Source organism: Puntigrus tetrazona, chromosome 16, assembly GCF_018831695.1.
Source record: "Puntigrus tetrazona isolate hp1 chromosome 16, ASM1883169v1, whole genome shotgun sequence".
Lineage (NCBI taxonomy): Eukaryota > Metazoa > Chordata > Actinopteri > Cypriniformes > Cyprinidae > Puntigrus > Puntigrus tetrazona.
This window is the reverse complement of record NC_056714.1, coordinates 10915413-10928117: the sequence shown is the minus strand read 5'-3', so window position 1 is coordinate 10928117 and position 12705 is coordinate 10915413. Positions and strand designations below refer to the sequence as shown.

The 12705-nt window shown below is 39.4% G+C and overlaps 1 long non-coding RNA gene and 1 pseudogene across 1 annotated transcript; both read left to right on the top strand.

Annotated features, from left to right (window-relative positions):
* The first annotated feature begins 3353 nt into the window (after nt 1–3353).
* On the top strand, nt 3354–4003 carry LOC122361039. Its single transcript, XR_006252847.1, has 3 exons — nt 3354–3425; nt 3569–3618; nt 3972–4003. It is a non-coding gene; the product is annotated as an uncharacterized LOC122361039 (long non-coding RNA).
* A 231-nt stretch (nt 4004–4234) lies between these two features.
* LOC122360814 lies at nt 4235–12278 on the top strand (annotated as a pseudogene).
* The last annotated feature ends 427 nt before the right edge of the window (nt 12279–12705 follow it).

Below are 12705 nucleotides of genomic sequence, written 5' to 3'. Positions count from 1 at the left end.
TTTTAATGATGCATTCAGTGCCTTGTGGATCAGAGCTTACTGTGGACATAAAATCTGTTTAAATATGCTTTCATGCTGACTTCATTTTGACCTCATGATGATAGGTCCTTTGATGAGGCCTCTCTAACTGCTGTCTGTTTTCTCTTTGTTTCTTAATGTTCTCCAGCATTATGTTGATTTCTGTTCTGCCTCTGTTTTGTCTCAGTTTCCTTATCTCTCTATGTGTAGTTTACTCTCCTTCGACGTTCTCCTACTCTTACCTTTATTTGCAGCCATTTTTTCTACTTTTATTCCTCATCCTCACTGTATATTGTCCTTCTTGTCCATGCATTTATTTTGAATACTCCACATGTCCTCAGTTATGCTTTACTAGAGCTTGTTTATTGAGGCACAGAAACTGATCCTGTTCAGTAGCATTTCTCAAAATTTGACTGATAAAGCCCTTGACCTTATCCGTGACCACTCATGTGCCCCTTAATGGAGTATTCAGGAGTGCGTACCATCACATGCGATGGGCCATGTGTGCACTTACTCCTCACCCAAAACAACCTAAATATTCCAAACCAAAGTTCCACTTCCATCCCCTATATATACCCCCACCACTCTGAAATCAGCCCCTGATTGGCTGGCGAACACAGAAACCACACCCATTGCCATATTTGGACTGGAATGTTTCCGTCTTCTTTGTAAGAACACTACAATGGTGAGCATCTTTGCAGATTCACAAAATAAATAAATATTAAAGTCTTTGTGGCTCATTTTTTTATACCTCCTAAGGACTAGGCCTCATGAAAAAACACATAAAGGTCTTTTATCGTGCAAGTTTTTGTTTTGTTTTTTAGTTTTTGTTTTGTTTCGTTTCGTTTCATTTTTGTGAGAGTCCTACTTAAGTAAGATTCAAAACATTCTTCCTTTTTATCTTTTTTGTGTGAAGGCTACCTCCCGTCTGTCTGGGCGTCCCAGCAGCTCAGAGACACCGAGTGCAGCTGAACTGGTCAGCGCCATTGAGGAACTCGTCAAGAGCAAAATGGTAAGAGATCACAGAGGTGTAGGTAATCATAGCTCGAGTCCATTATAATGTTTTTGCATGGTCTGCTTTTTCTTTCACAGAACCTGGAGGACAGGCCTAGTTCTCTCCCTGTTGAGCGAGGAGATAGCAGTAGCCCCTTCCTGCAATCCGTCAGATAACTCACTACTGTCTTCCTCATCTCCCATCGATGAGATGGATGAGCATAAGACTGGCTTCCTCAGAACGACGACAGTGTGTTTCTCTCCTATTTATAAATATGCTCTCTAAAAAACCTAGCAGTTGTAAGGCCACACCAAAATTAAGTCCCATGTGTGTATTGTTTTAGTGACAAGGTTATGTCAGAGCCTCCAAGTATCTCTAAGTGTTGATGTTTTGACCTCTGTACAAAAAGTGTTGCAGCTTCCAGAGGTTCAGAGAGGTATCACAGATAACTAAAAAGACACTTAAATGGCCAAAGAGCAAAATAAGACAATTAGTGGGAAGTGTGGAGACAGAAAGAGTCATACTGACTATTTGATGCATTGTAAATGTAGATGACTCTTTTGCTGACTTTGAATGCTCTTGTTTAATTCAAATGGTTCAAAACAGGTCATGTAGCATATTGTTTATGTATTTCGACACATGAATTGTCTCATAATTATTGTGTTTGCTTTTAAAGGTCAGAAGCAAACTGTTTGAAATAGTTTCTCATTTATAAAGCTTTACATTCAGTTCAGTTAGTTTCAAGGTTTATTCTACAGAGACCAATGCATTGAGGAACATTGACATGAGTCATTTGAAAAGGCAGATAGACAGCATTGATTCCTCTAGAATAGCATAATAAGCATAAAAATGTGTAGTACACTCAATATGGGGTACACTTTAATTAGATTTCTTAATTAGAAATATTTTTATAGGTACATTTTATACCAAACGAAATATGTTTCTTTTGACTCTGCCTGCCATCTTGAATTGTTCTTTGATTTGTATGTGAGCGTGTTTTCTCTTTCATTTTCAGCTATGTACTGCTGGAACTTGTGGAGACAGAGAGAGACTATGTGAGAGACCTTGGTGCAGTCGTGGAGGTGGGTTTACGTTCAGTCCTTTTAGCAGATACTGCAGGTGGGATCACTATGGTGACCACATGTCACTGAACGCGATTCGTTGGTCATCGAAGTAAGTTGCTGGCTCCATATGGTAACCATGCTAATATGTTCTGGCAACTGCAGGGGTACATGAGCAGGATGAAAGAGGATGGTGTATACCGAGCGACATGAAGGGCAAAGATAAGATCGTCTTTGGCAACATTCACCAGATTTTGACTGGCATAAAGTACGTGAAATTGACACACTTAAGATGATCGTTCTAAATAAATACCACCAAGACCCCTACTTTCATTTCCTGTCTTTAATGTCTCACCTCTCATCTTTGTAGCTTCTTTCTTGGTGAACTAGAAAGTGCTTGGAAGACCCAGATAGACTCGCGCCCCTGTTTATAAGACAGGTATGAAATCATTCATTGTGGGGTTTTGACAAATATCATTAAATTAAATAGATATTCCCATCTCAAACTTATATCATGTTGCTGTGTCAGTGGGGATGTTCAAACACATAGAGCAATGGTTGTTAACATCATAAAGCTGCAGTGCCTATACACACAACAATGAAACAACTTATGAATCACATATCGTTGTTTTTCTATACATTTAGGTTTTTCTATACATTTAGGCACACTTCACCTCTAAGCCATTAAAAGCAGTTAATGCAGTCCTAGCTAAAAAACATCTTTGGAAAGCTTTGTATAATGCGTAAAGCGCTATACAAATATATAGTGCTTTTATTGTGTAGGTAAAACATTTTTTAAAATACTTACTTTTACAATCGACAGAATAAAAACATGGCACGAGTGTAAGAAAATCAGGACAGATTTACATTTTTGGGTGAACTTTTCCATTAAATGCCATACTTGTAGTTTAAGAAAGTGGTCTGTGTGTTACATGCAGTAGCTTAGTGAGCGGTTGAATCATAGCTGTTTCTATATGTTAGCCCAGCTGGAAAGCACCATGAAGAACAGGAACTCTCCTCTTTAAGTTTTGACCTTACGTTGTCTGAAATTCTGTTTTGGCTTCAGGAGCAGGAGACTGCACATATACATTGTCTACTGCCAAAACAAGCCCAAATCAGAGCACATTGTTTCAGAGTACATCGACACTTATTTTGAGGTAAGACTCAGTTAGCTGCCTACTTTCTTCCTGACATTTAAACATGAGTCATAAAAAGTTAGACAGACTGATAACCATCTTTTCTTTATATGTTCATCAGGATTTAAAACAGAGAGGTTGGGCCACAGGCTACAGATCACAGATCTACTGATTAAACCAGTGCAGCGGATCATGAAATACCAGCTTCTTCTGAAGGTCAGGCAGTGAAATTGCAGTAGCAATGTTGCCATTCCTTGCAATTACTGACCCGTGTTTTGTAAAGAATAGGTGTTGAGAAAAAGACCATTATCTTTCAACATGAATGTTTCTTATAATTGTTCTGCCTTGTTTTAATTTAGGATTTTCTCAAGTTCTCCAAAAGGCTGGATTGGACACTATAGAATTAGAGGTAAAGGTATTTGTTAAATTATGGGTTATGCTTGTTTTTCACACATGCTTAGTTTGCATTACCTCTGCAGTGCAAAGCAGCACAAAACCGTTGTGCTATCAAACAGGATCAGTTTGCAGTCTGCTTCTTATCCGCGGTTTACCACAAACACAACATTCATCCATTATTTTGATTTCAAATCCAAATGTTGTTTGCCTATACTACGATCCTTTTACCACAGTACACAAACTTTCATGAACATATGCACATACAATTGCAACACCATAAGTAACCACCCATAACTTCTTTGTATTATGGTGGCAAATTTTACACAGGCAAGCACTAGTACTAAGCTGCATATGCTCTCTCTACAGAAAGCTGTAGAGGTGATGTGTGTTGTTCCAAACGCTGCAATGACATGATGAATGTTGGAGCGCCTCCAAGGATTTGATGTAAGATGCATTTCTCTTATTTGCAAAAGTTTGTGAGTGCGTGGGAGGAAAGCTAAAAGCACATCCATTAACAGTTGTATGTACATAAATAAGTCCACAAGTTTTTCACAAATGTTTTTTTCTATATCAAAACTAATCAAACCAAATATGACAGTGAAAGTTTGTCATTTGGTGGATAGAAAGCAATGTACTTGTATTGAATGTTCTTTTTTTTTAGTGCAGGAGTTTTTGGACATTCAAGGAAATTTAAACTGTTTTGAGGTCTAAGCATTGTTAATTTTTTCTTCTAGGGAAAAAATTGTAGCCCAGGGAAGACTGCTTCTCCAGGACACCTTCTTGGTCTCCGACCAGGATGGTGGTCTCCTTTCCGCATGAAAGAGAGGCGTGTCTTTCTCTTTGAGCAGATAGTTATCTTCAGTGAACCTCTGGATAAAAAGAAGGGCTTCTCTATGCCAGGCTATTTGTTTAAGAACAGCATAAAGGTGTGTCTACAGAACCACTCCTATAGTGCTATACAAAGTATAGAAAGTAAAAACATTTATCTCCTGTCTCTCTCTTTCTTCTCTGCTGTGCAGGTCAGTTGGTTGGGTCTAGAAGAGAGTCCTGACAATGACCCTTGTAAGTTTATTTTGACCTCAAGGTCATCCACTGGCAGTTCAGAGCACTATGTCCTCCATTCCTCCAACCGGGCGGTTTGCCTCACCTGGATCCAGCAGATCAGCAGCATCCTGGAGAACCAGAGAAACTTCCTCAATGGTAACACGATTGTAGAATTTTGAGTGTTAGTGGCTAAATATCTGCTGCCAAAATGTAATACGTTTGAAGCACCACAAACTATGAACAACCACCAAGTAATTGGCTTTACCTCATACTTCTCTAGTGGGATTGGCCACATAATATGTGTACTATATGTTGCATTACATGAGTGTAGTACCTGGAGAAGGATTGGACACTGATTTGAATTCAATTATTTACATTAACAATTTAATTAATTGTAAGACAATAGTTGTGAATTGGCATTTGAAGATAATACTGAAGAAAATAGAGCCAAGATCAACTAGTTATTCAACAATTGATAGCATGATTAGTGTTGTCGCATTACATATAATATTTTAGTGGGATTGCTTCAACCCGCAGCAACAGAGTTAAAGTAGCCCAATTTCGCAGGAAAACTTGACATTGACAAAACATTGATTCTAAGAACATCATAAAATGTCTTATAACTGGGTTTATTACATACATTACTTGCCTCTTGTCTTTTCAGCACTGACTTCACCCATTGAATACCAACGGAATCATGTTGGGGCAAGCGTTCTGGGTGGACCCAGCAGCAGTGGACTTCCGGGGATAGCAGCAGCTCTGCCATGGGTTCCAGCTGTGGCTCGGTCCCGAGGTTCCCGAATCCCTCAACCTTCTTCTCGTCTCCCCTCAACCCGTGCAGCACCACCACGCCCCGCCCCAGATGACCGCACTTCAGTGCGTGTCCTCTTCCAGACCAGGACCTAAGCGGTGAGGTCCCTGGGATGCGGGTCCTGGAGAGCCCTTTGAAGGAGCTACGCCGAAGAGCACCCATTCCAAGAGCCACAGTTGCACCCCTGTCTCTCACCCTAACAAAGCCCCGTCTCAGAGTCCCCTTCGCCAATTCTCTCCCCCTTGAACCCTCAGAACTTTTCAGTCCAGAAGGGCTCCGTTTTGGGCCTCAGTGCCAGTCTCACCTACTGGCAGGCCTGGCTCTTACACAGAGCAGAGTGACACGTTGAGTCGCAACCAGTGTCAGACTGCAGGCACTCCACCCACAGTAAGGAGTTGGACCGCATCAGTACTTGCTCCTCCACCAGTGAGCAGTCCCTGCATTCCACTCACAGCAATGGGGTAAGAGCCAAACTCTAGCTCCTGGCTTCAGTGAGGCCTAGTCCTGCTTCCCCTCCACCTCTGGCTTTATACTAACCATCCGCTGGGGTATACTGTATGTGCATTCACTTGGAACTAAGAAGATTCACACAGGCTTTTGTGCATATTAACTGGCCTGGTTTGACTGTGCTGAGCAACTAACAACATGCACTGTTAACCAGGATAACTCCCTTGAGAGTTTCTCAGAAACTCTGTACATCCGCTTGACTATTTCTGCTGACTCTATCTGCTCTGAACTGGCAGGATGTTCTTTCTCTAACTGCCTGAGAGAGACCTAATATGCAAGCATAAGAGAACACGTAAACCACAGCCAACTAACAATTACTAACTCTTTTTCTTTTTAACCTGCTTACAGCTTTTTTTAGGATTTTTGGTGTAATCCATTTAAAATATATTGGAGTGTCAAGGCCCTGTGCTGATTTGTTAACTATTGACAGAGGAATTTGGAGAGAGACATATCAGGAGACTTTTCCTTTTTTTTTTTAAATAGCAAGTAGATTTTATTTGCATCAGAAGCAAGTATGAGGATTAGGGAAGGTATATTCTCATTCCAGAGAGCATTTTATTGGATAAAACATTTGTGTACATGAGTGGATAAGAACTTTCAGCGGTCCACTAGCATATTAACTATATATATATTAAAAGACCACAAAACTCAATGTTGATTTCACGGTGTCTTTGAGGGTGTTAGATTTCCTTATTTAACCAATAGTCTTAAGGGGTAATCACACTGAAAGCAATTTGCAGCAACAAAGAGGCCAGCAGTCATTCATTTTTAATGATAGTAAGCAATTAGAAGCAACATGATCAATAGTGCTACAGAGTTCAAAGTGTTGTGGTAACCATCAGTGGTAGACATCTGAGCTTATCCACCTCATCATATACTCTAAACAAAAAGTACAGAGTCTGGAAACCATCAGCAATTTAGCTGTGAACTGTCAGTGTGAACAACTCTTTGGTGTAAGCGTAAGAGGTTCTTGTAAACTAATTGTTAATCTTTTTTAGAACTGCTCTCCTTGCTTTTATTCTCGCTCTCTGATCAGCTCACTAAATATGTTCAACATTCTTCATGTGCAAACATGTTTAATCAAATAAACAATAATTAAAGAAATATATGTAGTATAAAAGCTTCTCTGATGTTTGTCTGGTTTTAGAGTGAAAGCAGCAGCAGCAGCAGTGTGTCAACCATGTTGGTGACCCAGGACTATGTGGCTCTAAAAGAAGATGAGATCAGCGTGTATCAAGGAGAGGTTGTGCAGATATTGGCCTCTAACCAGCAAAACATGTTTCTAGTTTTCCGTGCCGCCACAGAACAAGGCCCAGCAGCCGAGGGCTGGATCCCCGGCTACGTTCTGGGTCACACCTCCATCATCATTCCCGACTACCCCGATGGAACCCTCAAGTGAGAATTGTTTATTGATTGTTATTGATTATACACTGGCTGTTTAGTCACTTATTTATTTCTTTAATTGATCAAATAATTGTCAAAATAAGATGTGTATCAGTGTATTAGTTAAGAAGGTGTTTTAAATATGTAAGTGAAGTTGTAAGTGTTCATGACGCCATTGTTTTTCAAATGATAGTAACTTCTTCTTTGTCAGCTAACGATTATAATCCAGCTTTGAATTATAGTCTAACTGTGAATAGTGAGTGCTTTATTTGTCATTCAGGAAGTCCTCATCGTGGCACACAGCTCTACGCATCAGACGAAAGTCTGAAAAGAGAGACAAAGAGGGCAAGAAAGAAAGCAAACCAGAGAATGGCTATCGCAAGTCTAGAGATGTATCAGCCAATAAGGTTTCTGTAAAGGTACTACCTTAACAATCTAATGTAATCATTACTCATATACAATTTCTACATACAGCACGAACATTCAACAATACATAATCGCTCGTATTTTTGCAGCTTTTGAACCCCAACTACATTTATGACGGTAAGTTAGAATATTGTTCTTTCGTTCTTGGAAATCTCTCTGCATGTATTAAATGGTTTACGTGTCATAATGAAACAGCCGAATGACTGTAAGTTTCTGATTTGCTGGCAGCAGTTCCCCCAGAGTTCGTAGTCCCCTGAGTGAGGTGGTGTGCGACAGGGCGACAGTGTAACTCTCAGCTGTAAGATCTGTGGGCAGCCCAAAGCCTCGGTCTGTTGGAGAGGGCCTGACCAGAGCACTCTCAGCACTGGAGGAAGATACACACTCACACACAGGTAAAACCACTACACAGGCATCTTCTTACATGCCGTGCACTCATACAGACTGCAGGGGGCACTTTTGCTTTATGGTTCACGATCTTGTTGATTGGGAAGGATGCACAGTCATTTTGCTGGTTTCATAACTGTTTACTGAAAGAAACATTTTCCAAGCTAAATATTTCTTTGAAATTGTCGTCATTTTGTCCATTGACTGCATTCGGTCAATTTAGTTAACGCAGTTTTGGTTTGTGAACTTGATCTCTCATCTTTTGCACAATGCTTGATTTGATTTCGAGTAAATTCCTAAATACATTTTTTGAACTGTAAAATGAATTGCTAAACAAGAAAGAAAAAATGGCTATACTATAGCTGCAAAAAGGAAAAATATTAGTGCCATTTTCTCACCAAAAACCATGTAGCTGTTGATAAAGGATCCACGCGCACACAAAAGTTTCGGTGAAAAAGTGTACATGTTTTTGGGTAACACTTTATTTTTGTGTCATGTTGCACGTGTAGTTACTATTATAATAGCAATAGATTAATACATGCAGGTAGCCCTAACCCAAACACTAACCGTATAGTAAGTACATGTAGTTAATGAATATTACACAGTACTTAAATGTATACACTGTAACAAGTACACCTTAAAATAATTTATTGTATAATATTTTTCTGCTTTTGAAACTCACGGTGTGCCAGCGTTTTCTTTTTTGTTTGTTATTTTTTTGTAGTACTCTCATCATACTTTCTTTTCACCTGCTAGATGTGCATACCTTCTGTAACATGTTTTTATGAAAATTTAAATGCTGTAACTATTTAAATAAAACAAATTTTACAAAAAAATTTATTTAAATACTTATATATATTTATTTATTTTACAAACGCATGCACACACACACAGAGACACAGACACACACACACAAAAAACAACCCTGACCGGGTGATCAGGAACCAGATGTGAAGCACCTTGTATTTTTGCACAGGGATTTCTTTTCTGGTAATGACTAGTTGACTGTACATTATGTTGCTTATTACATACACTGCATTCGATCAGATTTGACAAATAAAAAAAATTAATTTAGTTTTGCAATTTGTCATTGCTATCGGTTTGACGAACTTAACCTCTCATCTTATCTTGCACCTTATCTTATTTCTTTTGTGAGCAAAATCCTAAGTAGATTTTTAATTTGAAGCATAAATTACTAAAGAAAATATGGCACAAGAAGAAAATTATTTATGCCATTTTCTCACCAAAAATTGATTAGTCACTGTGTTTGCTTGTTACATGATTACCAAATAAATTAATAAATGTGCATTAAATATTGATGCAAATGAAAATGTAATTTTAATTATTACAATCATTAAAATAAAAATGTAATTTTAATTAATTAAATCATTTTAAAGATCACTTCATTTGCTTCTAAAATAAAATTGGTCAATATGAAGAGTTTATTTGCAAACCTTTTCAAAAATATTCATGCAATCATGTTTTCATCGTTTTATTGTGTTAGATAATTGTTTTATAAAGTTATTCATTAATCTAGTCAATATAAACCAACTGCAGTTTGATTGAGATTATTTAGAATGCACAATGAAAAAACATGATTTTTGAAAAGCGTTAAAAACAATGAAACATATCTGACATATCGGACATATCTGTTTTGCAAATGAACTCTTCAAATATAGTTTAGCAGTAATTACTCAATAATATCTGACCACTGAATAGAGCATTTTACCAGTCCAGTATATTCTAGACAAAAAATGCTGTATATTTTTGTTTTTGAATGTTACATTTTATACATTTTGCCCACCTAATTGCTAAATGTTTTGTTCAGTGAGACAGGGGAAGTGACCCTCCGTATCTCACCTGCCTCTCTGGATGACAGCGGCAGCTACACCTGCATCGCCTCTAATGACGTGGGCTCAGTGACATCATCAGCCTACCTCAGGGTGCTTGGTCAGTTGGTTTTCATTTAACGCTGCTCAAAACGAAAAAGCTGAAATAGCAGCTGATTTACCGACGTCGTTTTTGCGCAGGCACGTCCTGTGACGGGATCCTCTGGAAGGATAACTTTGAGTCCCACTACACTGAAGTCATGGAATTGGGAGGTACTGTACAAATGAACTGTTCTGATATACTGAATGAATCAAATAATATCTCTATACACGCAGCTTACGGTCCGAACCAGCTAATGTTTGTTTTCTGTCTGTCTCTAGAGGCAGGTTTGCTGTCACTAAGTGGTGTGAGCAAAGAGGAAGCAGGCAATCGGTGGCCGCTAAGCTAGTAAATAAGAAGCTAATGCGTCGAGAGCAGGTGGTTCAGGAGATGGGTGTCCTACAGTGTCTTCAGCATCCTCACTTGGTGGGCCTGCTGGACACTTACGAGACCCCAGCCAGTTACGTCCTCATCCTGGAGATGTACGTGGACTTCTTTACTTGATCTGTAACAATATAGTCTCCCACATGCTAGTGATACCGTCAGTTAATTTAGCTTTTTGTTTTTTTTGCACATCAGCGCTGATCAAGGTCGTCTCCTGGACTATATTGTAAGCTGGGGGAACCTAACAGAAGAAAAGGTGTCTCTTTATCTACGGGACATTCTGGAAGCTTTACACTACCTTCACACATGTAGGATTGCTCATCTTGACTTGAAGGTGAGCCTTTCCATAGAATTATTCTTAATAAATCAGTTGGTCATTTTTGGACAAAAGGATACCCAGATGGCGCTTGACTGGCTCTTCTCGACAACCAATTTATTATTTTAATTCATTTACTCAACAACTGTCAAATTCATTTAACAACCAGGAGATCCTAAATCTTTATGAATAAAAATTGTAAACCCTAAAGAAAACACACTGAATACAAATACAAATCATTATTCGTAGTGAGATATAATTTTAAACAGAAACACTAACAAAAATATATCCTTATTAGTTCAAACTGTTCGTCTAAACAAATAGGGATGTAACAATTTAATATGAATCATTGCATGGATCAAATGACTAACAATGTGAGGTATCAATACAACACACACATCTAAATCTAAGTAATATACCAATAAGATATGCTACAGTACTAACTTGACTTGTGAAACAGGTCAAATGTTGTGTCTTAATGTTCTTTAGAGTCAAAAGGTTAAGATCCACTCATTTAGCTGTCTTATTTATATTTATAAGTGATGAATCATCCAATTTACACCCTATAAGTCAACACTGACTAATCGCTTCTATTTTAATACTTTGCCACTTCTAGAGATGTTGTGACGTCTGTGGTTAAAAATAAAACATAATAAAAGGGGGAGACGTTGCTCTTTTGAATAGTTGACTGGATTGTGTCACTCGTGCTATTTAATTCCTATTTTTACATTTTGAACCTGTCATGTGTTTCCTATCTCATACTTATCTCCGTTGCGTGATTTTTTTCAGCCCGAGAATGTATTAATCGAGCAAACGTCAACCCAGCCTCTAGTCAAACTGACGGACTTCGGCGATGCGGCCCATCTCTCCAACACGCCGTACATCCACCCTCTGCTGGGCAGCCCAGAGTTCTCCGCCCCTGAGCTGGTTCTAGGTGAGCCCGCGGCTCTGACCTCTGACCTCTGGAGTCTAGGCGTGCTGGCGTACGTGATGCTCAGCGGGGCGTCCCCTTTCCTGGACGAGAGTGTCGAGGAGACCTGTCTGAACATCTGCCGCCTCGACTTCAGCTTCCCGGAGGACTACTTCCGCGGGGTGAGTCCGGCCGCGGGATCTGCTATGCGTCCTGCTCCGAGGCGAGCCGTGCAGACGTCCCTCTGCGCAGGTCTGCCTGCGAGAGCAACCGTGGCTGCAGCCCAGCGCAGCTTCGGAGCAGCTCGCCTCGACACTTCCAGACTCATCTCTTTCATAGAGCGGAGGAAACATCAGAACGACCTGCGACCCGTGGCCAGTTTCCGAGCATTCCTGCACAGCCGCCTGCTCAGCCAGAGCTGAGAGAAGCGTAAAGTGCAAATCTCGTTCTCCTGCAGTCCTGAGTAGGATATCGAGGAGAGTATAGGTTGCTGATATATGCTGAAATCTTCTTTTAGAGTCATTCTGAAACGGTTCTGGGTCTCTATTACTGTAACTGCTGCTGACAAAAAACTCTGAAGTTCCCTTTTCCATCCCTTCTAAACTCATTTCTGCTACACGTACATGTTTTCTCTTTGTATGGACAAAACTCACAAGAAAAATGTGAATTAAGAAGGGGGATTTTAAAGTTTTTTTTTTTTTTTATTCCCCGAGCCAGAAAGTTTTAGCCTCATGTTCGGACAGTATTTCAAGTATTTCAGGTTGTTTCAGTGGAGTACTGTAATTTGAATAGCTATATTCAGGAAAGATTACGTTTTGTACAAACCATGCACAGTAAAGATGATATCTTTATCCTGAACGTTTTGGAGTAAAAAAAAAGAAAAAGAAAAAGCTTATTTAAACGGGAGTAATATCGTTACGCTATGGCATTCATCTCAAGTCCCACGTTTGATAAACGTACAGTCATATTGGACATTGATCATACGAAATAAAAACGACTTTTAACA